Source organism: Lissotriton vulgaris, chromosome 11, assembly GCF_964263255.1.
Source record: "Lissotriton vulgaris chromosome 11, aLisVul1.2, whole genome shotgun sequence".
NCBI classification, from domain to species: domain Eukaryota; kingdom Metazoa; phylum Chordata; class Amphibia; order Caudata; family Salamandridae; genus Lissotriton; species Lissotriton vulgaris.
Genome location: NC_141699.1, coordinates 539,765,136 through 539,778,798, shown reverse-complemented (window position 1 = coordinate 539,778,798; position 13,663 = coordinate 539,765,136).

Below are 13,663 nucleotides of genomic sequence, written 5' to 3'. Positions count from 1 at the left end.
GCTGTATCAGGTATGTTTTTGTAATGCCCAGGATCAACAGGTTTCCACTTTCCATCGAGTACTCAAACTATTGAACCTGGCCCAATCTTCAGGTTTCAGAAGAATGTCATCTATTTTTCTTTGGGCTCTTTGGGTGTTGTAAGATGGGGTTGCTGTATCATCATTTCAAATTAATTCCGGGGCGAGATCAGACCTTTTTGGTGTCTTTTTTCGGAAAGACATGTTGCACATACAGAATTCCAAAGGCAGATTTAGGTTCAGTTATTTAGAAGCCTCTCTTCTATGCGGGCTTGTCCAGAGCCTGGAGGCAGGTGGCACCTTGAAACTTCGTAGTGGGGTCACAACACCAAAAACATCAGGACCGCCAACATAATTTGGTAGCCCCTGAATTGTATCAGATACTCAGTACTGCCACACGTCACAAAAGGTACTGGAAGGCAAAATTGCCAAGGAGTCCATAGACTTAAAGGCCCACCGAGATGTACACTGAAAACTGGTGTACAGAGTCAAATCATGATGAGTGAGAAGTCCTGGTTCTTTGAAGAACCTGAGGGCACCTGGGATTGGCTGTTAAGGCATAAACTGGGGTCAGAGGTTGAGCCTTGGAAGAGACCACCACTCTCTACAAACATGAGCAGAAGGAGAAAGGGGTCGGGGTGACTGGAGCCACCCACCTAAACTCGGACAGCGCAAGAGAGGGAGGGTGGCGGCCATTGATGTTGCATCCACCTGCCCCGCACTCCAGATACTGATCAACGATGATACTCAAACATGTGCTAGTTCCTCTGGAGGCCTCTGGCAGGGCCGGAAGTCAACCCCTCAAACAGCAGACAATCTCCCTGGAAGGGCACAACCAACTGTTACACCTCTGCGCACAGATAGCGCAAGCAGGCCACAGGGGAGGTGGACAGGGGATATATCAACGTCTGATACCATGACCAATGGCCTTCTATGGGGCCCTATTGAACTATTACTCCTATGATAGATCGGAACGGCGATGATTGGGCAGGTGAAGCAGAGGCAGCTAACCTCCCCCAAAAAACCCCGGCTGCCGGACTAGTACTGGGGTTTTGAATGTTGATAATGTTGATGCTGTATTGGTTTGGCCGTTTGGCTGTTGCCAACACGGCCTGGGGAGGGGAAGCCGGGAGTTCAATGTTTTATATTTAACCAAGTTCAATTGTCAGTGAAGGGGCTGCATCATCCTCGAACTGAATGGTTTACACATCATGTTGGGTGGGGTTTACACTCCGAACACCGGTCAGGCACTATTTCTCACATCACTACGCCTGATCCTCTGATGAGACAGCTCAACCCTGGTGCTTCTAGGGGGTGATTTCAACTGTGTGGCAGACTTGCACCTGGTTCGTACCCTCATTCGTGGACTCCCCGAGTCTTGCAAGGGAATCCTGAATGGACAATTGGGGACTTTGTGGCCATAGAGAATGTGAAATGTGGGGCAGAGGGAGTATTCCTTCTACTCCCTGCTTCAAGACCTTCATGTTCTTCTAGACACGATGCTCATCTATATGAACTGGGACAGGCACATTTGTATTTTGAATTTTTAGGTTTAAAGCATTTTATTAAGGCATAAAAACATAGAAGGTAAGGGAACGTGAGAGGTAGGGTTACATACATTCAGGTGAAAATAGCTGAGTATAAATCTAGGAGTGCGATGGTGGACAAGGTTACTGCAAAAGAAAAATCAAATGGTGAAATGATAAGGGCTAATACAGTCGACACCATCAAGCAGATCAGAAAATGAAAGGCAATGATGCAAGAAACCAATCCCACCAGCCCCCAAAACCCCTCCCTCCAAACTCCCCAACTCACCCCAACACCCTCCAACCTCCCCCCCGTCCAGTACTCGGCCATAACGCATCCTGCCCTCCCGCCACGCCCCCCACCCGTGAGCCCAGATCTTGTGTCCCCTTAGTCAGTCGAGATCACCGGCGGCGTTAGTCTCAGAAGTCTGAGGTACCTCGGACAGGTGAGTTCCCTAAATTCTGTAGTTAGAAGCGCATGAAAGGGTTGCCATAGCTCATCAAATTGTTCCACATCCCCCGCCACCATAAGCGATAGTTTCTCCATACCTAGCACATGCCAAAGCCTGTGTAGCCAGCCTGTGATGGAGGGGACCGTGGTGGTACGCCAGTGAATCAAGATGTTCTGAATCGCTGAACCCAGCGCTATCGCAATTTGCCTGCCCCTGCGGGACCTCAGCGGGTACATCAGGCCATTCGGGAGGCCCAGCAATACATACGCCGGGAAGCGTGGCAATTCAGTCTCAAAATGAACATCAATCTCGTCGAGAACCTCCCTCCAGTATTCCTCTAACAAGGGACAGTCCCAAAGTATATGTGTAAGGGTCCCCACCCGACCACATCCCCTCCAGCACTCCTTCTCAATATGCCTATTCATTTCGTGTAGCCTCTCCGGGGTATAATACCAATACGTGGACACCTTGGTGAGTGTTTCCGTGAGACCTGTATGATATGCAGAGTGTCTCGCCCGATGCGCAATTTGATCCCATTCTTTATGACTAAGCGTCCTTCCCAATTACCTATTCCAGCGTTCCCTACCCGGGTTATAGAAAAGAAACGGAGGGGGCTGCAGGAATTTATAAAGGTCGGTAATTAGCTTAGCATCAGAGGCGCGGGTCACTAACCACCGCTCGTTTGGCGTTATCTGGCGATCAGCAGTGCCCCCACCTGAGATTGAAGCGCCCAGTGCCTAACCTGCATGTATCGTAATCTATCCGATTCAGGCAGTTGGAACTCCTGTTTCAAGTGCTGAAAAGGGACCACTCCCTCAGATCCATATATCTGGAAGAGCGCTCGCCAGCCCGCTGCCCTCCAGTGGGAGAAAGCGCCTGGTTCCATGCCGGGGGAGAAATCAGGGTTATCCGCTATCGGCGTGAAAGGCGAAGGGAACGTGGTGAGTTCACGAACTTCATTGACTGCATCCCACACCCTCAAGGGGACTCGCGTGACGAAGGAAGCATAGAGGTTGGGGGGGCGATGAATCCGACGCAAGAATGGAACCTCCTGGAGGAGGCGCCCCGCCACCGCCTGGTCTTGAAAGAGCCAGTGCTTGTCGGATTCCCACCTGCTCCACTCCACTAGGTAGCGCAGCTGCGCCGCCTGGAAGTATTTCTGGAGGTCCGGGATACCGAGGCCCCCTGCCTCCGGGGCCAGCGTGGAAAGAACCCTCTTCATCCTCGGCTTGCGGCCCTGCCAGACGAAGCGCGCAATGTCAACTTGTGTCTGTCTAATCCAGCCCACAGGTGGCTGAAGCGGCAAAGCTCGAAAGAGGTACAAGATCTGGGGCAGGACCGTCATCTTGACCGCTGCAATCCTGCTGAGCCAGGACAGCAGGCTTTTACTCCAGCGGCCCAGCTCTTCCTTGATTTTCCTGCTAAGAGAGGCGTAATTGGCCGTTACCATCGCTGGTAACGTTGGTGCTAGCAGAATCCCAAGATACGGCACCAGGGATGATGACCACTGCATGGGGAAAAGCCGCTGCAGATCTTGTCTGGTATCTGCGGCCAGGGACACGTCCAGGGCCACCGACTTGCCCATGTTCATCTTAAAACCAGCCACTTTCGAAAAAGCGTCTAGTTCCCGAATACACGCGGGGAGAGCCCGTCTAGGATTGTCCAATGTCAACAGGACATCGTCGGCATAAAGACTGATCGTGTGGACATACTGCCCCATCTTGATCCCAATCGCATCCGGGTTTTGGCGAATTCTCTGGGCAAACGGCTCCATATAGAGAGCAAAGAGGAGTGGGGAAAGCGGGCACCCCTGCCTGGTACCCCTTTCGATCGCAAAGCTACGGGAGCTGCACCCGTTAACTCTCACTGTCGCCGAAGGCGATTTGTAGCAATTGAAGACCATCGAACAGAATTTGTCTCCAATACCCAGTTTCTGGAGCACCTGCTCAAGATAAGGCCAGTGAACGCGGTTGAATGCCTTCTCGGCATCTACTGCTAGCAGCATCCTTTCACCCGGGATCCACGAGGCTTTCTCCAAAATGTGTGCTACTCTCTTAGTGTTATCAACGGTTTGTCTGCCGGGCACAAAGCCAGCTTGATCAGCCTCAACCAGGCCCGGCAGATGCAGGGCCAATCTAGATGCCAGAATCCCCGTGTATAATTTAAGGTCGACATTCAGGAGTGAGATAGGCCTGTATGAGCCGCAGAGGGCCCGGTCCTTCCCAGGCTTCGGGATCACTGAGACCGTTGCTCTTAACAGGTCCGGTGGAATGGCTCCTGGCTCGGAAAAGGAGTTAAACAGGCGGGTGAGAATAGGAGCTACAACCGGGCAAAAGGTTTTATAAAACAGGGACGTGTAACCGTCCGGGCCCGGAGCTTTCCCGTGTTTGAGCTTGGCTATCGCGGATATCACCTCCTCCACATGAATGCTGCGCTCGAGGTATTCTGCCTGCGCTGAGTCCAGCGCCGGAAGGGCTACTGACTCCAAATAATCCGTTGCATCCTGCGACGAGGGGGGTTCCCCCGTGTAAAGCGCCTCATAGAAACTACAGAACGTTTCTGCCACCGCGGCGTCATCAGAGACCGCCACCCCATCAGCACCGAGCAGTTCCTTCACCACGTTACGCTGGTGCGCGATTCGAAGCCTATTCGCCAAAAGTTTGCCACACCTATCCCCTCCCGTATAAAACGCATGTTTTAGACGCAGCGCCGCGTATTCCGCCCTGTCCATGTCCAACGCCGACAGGAGCTTCCTGGCAGCTTTCAACTGCCTCCACACCCTAGGAGCTCCGGTACGGCGATGGACCTGTTCCAGTTCCCGGACCTGGGAAGTCAGCTCCTCCCTCTTACGCTGCCTCTCCCTGTTTTCTGCTGAGGAGATGGAAATGAACTCCCCCCTGAGAACCGCCTTCAACGCCGCCCACTGTGTCGCTGGCGAGGTGTCCGAATTATCATTGTGTGCCTGGTATTCCCGGATCGCTTCCTCAATATGTTTCACAACCGTTTTTTTATGCAGGAGGGTGTCTCTAAGACCCCACACCCCCCGAGAGGGGGAGGCCGTCGGAAGCGCAAATGTGCCCACGACTGGCGCATGATCAGACAACGAGAGGACCCCAATGTCCGCCGCCGTAGCAGCGGCACACATCGGTCCGCTAACCAATAAGTAGTCCAGCCGTGCGTACGTCCGGTGCGCATGTGAATAATAAGAATAGTCCCTATCCGTGGGGTGGAGGGTGCACCAAAGATCATGCAGATCCATATCAGCGATGCGAGCCTTCCCAGCCTGTGAGAGTTCCCCAGTCTGCGGGTATCGCTGCGCCGATCTATCGAGTGTGGAGTCAAAAACTATATTCAAATCACCCCCTAGAATGATGTGTCTATCAGGGGAGGTAGTCACGTCTACCAGCACCGAGTCTAGAAAGCGCTCTTGGTGGTCATTGGGGCTATATAAAGAGCCAATAGTGAACGTTGTGTCTCCCAGCCGGAGGCGGTATGCCAATAGCCTCCCCTTCTGTTCTGCAAATTTGTACAACACCTCCCCCCTGAAGGAACTCGCTATCAAAATGGCCACCCCCGCGGTCTTAGATGCAGCAGAGGAGGAAAACTGAGTTGGAAACTTGTTAGAGCGCATCCTATGACAATCCCGTGGTAGTAAATGGGTCTCCTGCAGGAGGCATATATCTGCCTGCGTCCCCTCCAGCAGAGATAAGATTGCCCTTCGCTTCACTGGGTTGTTCAGACCCTTAACATTAAGGGTCACTACTTTCAGTGTCGACATATCCCCAAGTGACCATAAGTGCCAAGCCGCGGGCAGTCAATGAGCGGGGGGGGGGCACGGGACAGCAGTGCAGGACAAGCAAAGTAAAACCAAGCAATAGCATTTGAGATATTGGACGGTATCCCTTCTACCCCCAAACAACTCCCAACCCCCTCCAAAACAGACCCATGGCAACTAGCCAACTCCCCACCCATGCTCAAACAACTCATTGTCCCAGTCATGTCCCAAAACGGACAAGTCTGTGGAAAGTACAAAAAGTGGACGTCCGGCCACTCGTTCTTCCCGCCTCTCCCCCGACCCTCCCTCCAACCCCAAACCTGGCATTGCAGAAGCTTTGTCCATCTCCCCCCGGAGTGAATCTACGCCGTCATGGCGACTCCGTTCGTGGCGGCCGAGTCCCTGGCCGCTTCTCTCAGGGCGTTGGCCATTTCTGCCCTGATGGTGGGTGAGTCCGGCCGTCCAGCACTAGCCGTCGATCTCCTCCCCGCCGATCGCCGTCGCCCTCTTCGATCAGAACGCCTCCAGCCCGGTGTCGCTTCACCCTCTTCCGTGGCCGTGAGGCCCAGGACACCACAGACATCCTGCAAGGAACGCAGCTGGTGTAGCACGCCATTCCATTGGAATATTAGGCGAAAGGGATGCCCCCATGAGTACGGCGTCTCATTCTCTCTCAGGAAATCCGTCGCGATTTTGAAGGACCTGCGCTTCTGTAGCGTGATGGCAGACAGGTCCTGAAACAACGCCATAGGCCATTCGCGGAAGGTCAGCGGCTGTTTCTTGCGAGCCTCAGCCATTATGCGTTCCTTCACTGGGAAATCTGCGAGGTAGGCCAAAATGTCCGGTGGAGGTGCCGTCGACTGTCGCTGTCGGCCGACCCTGTGGGCCCTGTCGATCCGAATCGGGAAGTCCGCGGGCTCTCCCCGGACTCGAATGTTGTTTCTTCTCGACCTGTTCTCCAGGTCTTCATTATGTGCCTGAAGTTCGACATGCTGCTCCCTGAGACGGAGGACGTCTTGCTGTAAATGGACAATCTCCTCGTCTCTCCGTTGAGCCGCTGCCTCCACCGTCTCCATCCGCTCACCTAGGCCTTCCACCTCCCTACGGACCTCGCGCACTTCGCTGGCCACCTCCTGCTTCAGTGTCTGAAAGTCAGCCTTAAGCAAGCTGAACAGGTCTTCCATGAAGGACCTTGTGACAGGGGGCTCACTCCCGGCCGGGTCCGCTGCAGTTCTAGAAGAGCTTGGGGACGGTTGCGCCCTGTCGCGTTGCTGCTGGGCTCTGCTGAGCATGTCCAGCAGGGTGCGGTCCCCCTTCCTCGACCCCCGGTTCCCCGACATTCGTGCTCTGTAGACTGCCGCACTTCACTCAATCAGATATGCGATCTCTGGCCGCTGGTTGCAGGTCCCGGCGTCGATGAGTCTCCGGCGACTGGCAGAGCACCGCCAGGGGGAACGTCCGTTGTAGTAGGGGCACCACGGGTCCTGCGCCACCGAGGACAAAATGTCGGGCCAGCTCTGTCGCAGAGGCCGACTCACACCCCAACCAAAGTTCAAGCGCTGGCCACTAAAGAGGGGACCCAGACCGCAGTATCTCCCAGAACAAAAGAGCTATGCAAGGCCAGGGGTGTAGAAGCTGTCCCCGGACGGCACTGTAGGAGGGCTTCGCCACCGTTGCCGTGAAGATAAGATGGCGGCTGGGCGTAGACGGGCAGACCCTCTGAGCCGGATGGCGCCGCCAAGGCTATGCAAAGAGTCAGCGCCCCTGAAATGAGCCCCCTCCAGTCTCGCCGAGTCGAAAAGAGTCAAATGACCTGGCCCCCGCTCCTGAGCACTATCCCAAACTGGCGACGGGGTCGGGGCTCACGCAGTGTATCAAGCCACCGCTACAGATCCAAGTGCCTCCACGATCAGACAATAGGCATCCCTCCTCACGGCACCTTGTGGTAGCTATCCATCCGGCTTACCAAACCGGGCATAATCTGATGCGAGTATGCAAGCAAACTCCGTGCCAGGCCACCAGACACCGGCACCAGGGTCTACTCAGGCCTTCCGGCCAGCGCTCCGCTCCGCTTCCGTGGCGCTCCGCAGTTAGCTTATCGGTCCCTGAGCGTGCCTCCGCCGGAGCGTTCGGGGCCAAAGTTGCACCAATGTGTGCCCCAGGGTCTCTGCCACCCTTCCCACGGCCGCTGAGCTCCAGCGGGGGGAGAGAAGCTGTCGAAAAAGGGCTCGGGCCTAGTCGGGCCGGAGGAGCTGCGGGAAGAAGCGTCCGCTCACCCCGCCATCTTGGCCACGCCCCCCTATTTTGAATTTTTAGAGTGCACACTAATCCCCAAAGTGATATCCCGGCGCTAGACCTTATCATTTACCAGTTCTGATGGAGAATCTAAAGCGTATACAACTAGGTCTTCAGTTTCTTTCCGAAGATTAACAAATCTGACACAGCACATAATAATGAGGAAACTTATTCCAGTGGGTTGCTTCCAAAAAATTTAAAGAGCGGCCACCCTTCCTAGATTTCTTAATTCTTCTACGGGATATTAAAGCTTGATTGGCTACTTGAAGGTACTGCTTGGGTTTTTGAAAGGTAACTCTGTTCTGTTGAATTGTTGGATCATTCCCAAAAAGTGCTATGTGAGTATGGCACATTAGATTGCAAATAGCTTTTTTGCGAACAGTGAGCCAATGAAGTTGGTTAAGACAGGTGAAAGTGGACCTCTGTTGGTCTTGTTAAAAATAAGTCTTGCATTCTGTATGGGTTGGAGCCATATAAACATGTACTTTGTTATGCCTACATATAACGCATTCCCATAATCCAGCCTGCTCCTGATCAAGGCTTAGACAATATTTCTTCTCCATATGAATGGGATCCATCGAAATAGTTCCCGAAGGGTATGTAAAGGACCAAAACAAATGCCCGTACCCTAGTTATTTGTTCTTGCAAGGAAAGGGCACCATCAATTAAAAAGCCTACATTTTTAACCACTTTCTTAAGGTTTTGGTGTGGTCCCTAGCAGCGTTGGCCACCACAAATCATTTCAGATTTTTTCGGCATCTCAAACAGCAAAATCTCTGTTTTGTCTGCATTAAGTTTTAAACTGTGAATTTGCAGCCATCCTGTTCCTTCTGAGAGGCAGTCAACCAAATTATCCTTTGCATCACCATACTTGTCATCAATAGAGATAATCAGCTGTGTATCATCAGCATACATAACAATCTCAAATCCTCTTTTTTCAGAACACTTGCCAGCAGGGCCAAATAAATATTAAACAAATGATGTTCAGAGACCCACATTGCACGTTTTTAGAACTGAATATAACAAGGACGTCCTTGTGACCTATTAGTTCAAAAAATAATAAAACCACTACAATGTGACTGATTGTAGACTGATTTTGTGCAGTCTTCTAAGTAGGAGTTGGTGAGACACAGTGCCAAAAGCTGCTGCCAAGTCTAAAAGGATTAATGCTGCCAATTTTCCCTGGTCTTCTAATGACCTAACACTGTCCGTCACGGCTAGTAAAGTCATTTCAGTTTTGTTTCTTGCCCTAAATCCTGCTTGAGAAAGATCCAGTAAGTTATTACTCTCCAAGTATTGGATACATTGAATTTTGACCTCTCTTTCCAGTACTTTGACCAAGTAGGGTGTCATTGAAATAGGACGATAGTTAGATAGAATGATACATCCTTTCTTTCTTTGCCAATGGCACAACCAAGGCATGCTTCCAGACTGCTGGAAACTCTGCCTCCTTCAAGGATTCATTCAGGCGCAAAGTTACATATTGTGCAATTGTAGGAGTTAGGAGAGAAGAGATAATGTGGGCATAGAAATCTAATGAGGACCCAGACCTCACCATTTCCACTGTCAATTCTGTGAACTCCCTCAATTAGAGGCGTAATTTAGCATCCTTAAGTAGCTCCTACTCCATAGGTGGTTGAACTCCAACTTTCAAGAAAATGTTTGTGATTTTATTATTGAAGAATGTGGCCAATTCATCACTGAAGGATGCAGAAGCTATGATTGGTTGGGTTAACACTGTTGGATGAGTCAATTCCTTAACTGCTTTAAACAGTTCTCTATAAGAACTCCTGTTTTGCTCTGTTTACAAAATATTGCTTCTTGGCTTGTCTCAGTTGTTTGTAGTAGGCTTTGAGTGCATTTTGTAAATCGTTCTATCCACTAACCCTTTGGTGTGCCGCCACTGACGCTCCAGTGTTTTGCAGTACCTTTTTATTGCCTTTAGCTCTCCTGTATACCACTTCCCAGATCGATCTCTATATTTAGAATTGATTTTACGTCCCATGGCGCAAATATCCTAGGGTGCAGACGTTTCATTTTCCAGCTCTGTTAATGCTTGATCCGTAGAACATTTCTCCCTCATTATTGGGGGATTAAAATTATTGGTGAAAAGGTCAAGACTGACTTTCCGCCATAGTCTCCTGCTAACAGGAGTGGTATACGGATTATCTATCCTGTCACCCACTAGACAAAGGGAGAATTGCACTGTGAAGTGGTCTGACCCGATGGTGGGCTCTACTGATTGGATTGTCACTGAATTTAAATTGGGAAATAGTAAGTCTAATGTGTGTGCTGCCCTACGGGTTGGACCCACAATCCCCTGTTTTAACTGGATGACCTTCATCTCATTTTCCAACAGTCTGCTCAGATTATCTGATTGGCCTTCAAAGTGTAGATTAAAGCCTCCGACAATAAGAAAATCCAGAAATTCCATTCAAAAGGGACAACTTATTGGCCAACTTTGACGCAAACAGAGGATTGTAGCCAGGGGGGTCTATGTCACATGTCACCTATCCCCACTTGGAGGATTCAGATAACGTTTCTAGATGAGTCCCCATTCAGGGAACCACTGGCAGAACTAATTTGAGAACAATTTCTGGCTAACTACCAAATGGCGTCCCGCAAAAATGTTCCGTGGGATGTGTTCAAGGTAATGATGTGAGTATACTGACTCGGACAATCAGTTGGGCTTCCTAAACAAACTCGACTACTCCACTGCCTATCCAGAGGAGGGAAGAACAGGGAGCCTCCTTTTGTGGTTAGTCCACACAGAAGACAGGGGGTACACTATTACATGAGTGCAGACTCTGGCCTGGGATGTGGTCCATTTACAACATGACATACTTGTAGCATTTACACACTACTATAGGGACCTAAATGGGCTTGGACTATGGAGTCCTACCTTGCACATGCGACACCCGTGCAACTGAGGGATGTGGAAAGGAAAGCCCTAGCTGGATCCATCAATGAGCCTGAGATTCAGGGAGCTCATAAAGAACTGACGTGGGGCAAGGCACCCAGGACGGATGGGCTGCTGGTTGCCATGCCATTCCAGGTTACACCCAGCTATATGAAAATCAGTCTTGACCCTGCTCTGGGAAAATCCAGTCTGAACTGCCTGACCAGATCCTCCCTGGACCATAAGCAAGCATCCTGCAACCGGTTTCAGGGTATCACACCTCATCAGCCAAGCTAGCCTGAATCTGGTAGTGTAGGGAGCAAGTGATCCACTTCTGGGCATACCCATCCCACCCCACGTAGGGTGACAAATGCAAAAAGAGCAGATGATAGATGGAATGCTGAACAAATCAAACATTCACTCCCAGTCACAGATCTGTGCTAAATTTGTTGGTTTTTTTTGCACGCCATGCCATTCCAGTTTAGAGCCAGCCATATGCAAATCAGTCTTGACCCTGTTCCCCATGGGAACAGTCCAGCCCAAAGTGCCAGACCAGATCCCTTCTGTACCAGAAACAAGCATTCTGGGACCAATTTCGGGGTATCACAACTCATCAGCCAGTCTAGCCTGAATCTGGTGGCGTGGCGAGCAAGGACCCACATCTGGGCATACCCATCCCACGTAGGGTGACAAATGCAAGAAGAACAGATGATGGATAAAATGTTGAACAAATCAAACATTCACCACATTCACAGTCTGAGTTAAAGCCATAGTTTTTTTTGCATGCAACGCCATTTGCAAATCAGTCTAAACTGTGTGCCCAATAAGAACAGTCTAGCACAAACTGCCAGACCAGGTCCTACATGGACCAGAAACAAGCACCCTGCGACCAGTTTCGAGGTATCACCCTGATCAGCCAGGCTAACCTGAATCTAGTGGTGTAGCGAGCACTGGACCACCGTCTAGGCATACCCTTCCCACTTATGGCAACAAATGCAAACAGAACAGATGATAGATGGAATGCTGAACACATCAAACATTCACCTTCTGTCACAGATCTGGGTTAAATCTATTGTTTTTTTCCCCCACGCCATTCCAGTTTGGACCCAGCCATATGCAAATCAGATTTGACCCTGCCCCCCATGGGAACAGTCCAGCCTGAAACGCCAGACCAGATCCTCCATGGACCAGAAACAAGCATTGTGGGACCGGTTTCGAGGTATCACCCAAATCTAGTGGTGAAGCGAGCACGGGACCCAAGTCCGGGCATACCCTTCTCTCTTAGGGTGACAAATGCAAAAAGAATAGATGATGGACCGAATGCTGAACAAATCAAACATTCACCCCCAGTCAAAGATCTGTGTTTTTTGCATGCCATGACATTCTAGTTTCAGTGCTTTTGTTTGTAAAAAAAATAAATGCCAGTGCCCAAAGCACTACTCAGATATGCAACTGGCGCTATGAGATTACAGAGCGCTAATAACAAGGTTGAACAGTCCTGAGTCCACCTCGGGCTTCTTTAATTCGCTGCCAGACACTCCCTGCCCCGTTATCTCACTCTTACAAGTTTCTGTTTTCTCCCCTAGTGACAGATTTTATGTATTTATTTATCTCCGTCTTTTAGTTTAGTTTTGTTTTCCCTCTGTAGGTCTCGGGAAATATCTGATGATGGAAATTAAGTGCCGGTACCCAAAAATAACTGCTGTTACCCCCACCGGCTCAAATTAGGCACTGTCCAGTTTAGATCCAGCCATATGCAAATCAGTCTTGACCCAGCTCCCCATAGACTGGATTATAAGTAGGGCCACTGGAATTATGCAGTTGTGCAGTCACACGATTTTTGTATAATAATACATCTGACGCATTTGCCACATTATCCATCATCTGCCACATAATCTACAGATTTTAACAGAAAAATGGCCTGGTTCCCAAAGGTAAACTGAGATGAAAGTTGTTAGACGGGGACCCGGAGAGTCGGCCGAGGACAGGGGGAGAGGCCTCTGGTGAGGGCCGTCTCCAGCGATCGTACAGACGAGTAACTTCCCCCCCACAGATGGACACCACACAAGGATGAGGTTAACACTCTTTATATACGATTCTTGAAGCAAGGTTATCAACGATACAGTGAGGTCGGGACACGAGGGTCCTCTCAATTCGAGTCTCTGAAGGGGAAAGGGTAGCGGGACAGTCTTGGTACCGGTCGGTACAGGGGTGGCAAGATGAGGAGCTCACAATCCTCGAGCTCGGAGTTCTGGAAGGTCGGGCCGGGGAAGCGCCAGCCGGCTAGGATGACAAGTCTCGTTCGAGAAGGGCCGCGGCAGCGCCAGCAGGCAGGAAAGATGGTTCACAAGGATGGGCCGCGGCAGCGCCAGCAGGTCCCGACGAAGGTGTAGGTTGCAGAGGGCCGCGGCAGCGCCAGCAGGCAGGAAAGATGGTTCACAAGGATGGGCCGCGGCAGCGCCAGCAGGTCCCGACGAAGGTGCAGGTTGCAAAGGGCCGCGGCAGCGCCAGCAGGCAGGAACGATGGTTCACAAGGATGGGCCGCGGCAGCGCCAGCAGGTCCCGACGAAGGTGTAGGTTGCAAAGGGCCGCGGCAGCGCCAGCAGGCAGGAACGATGATTCACAAGGCAGGGCTGCGGCAGCGCCAGCAGTCCGTCAAGGATGAGTTCTTCAAGGTGTCTCTCGACTCCAGGATACA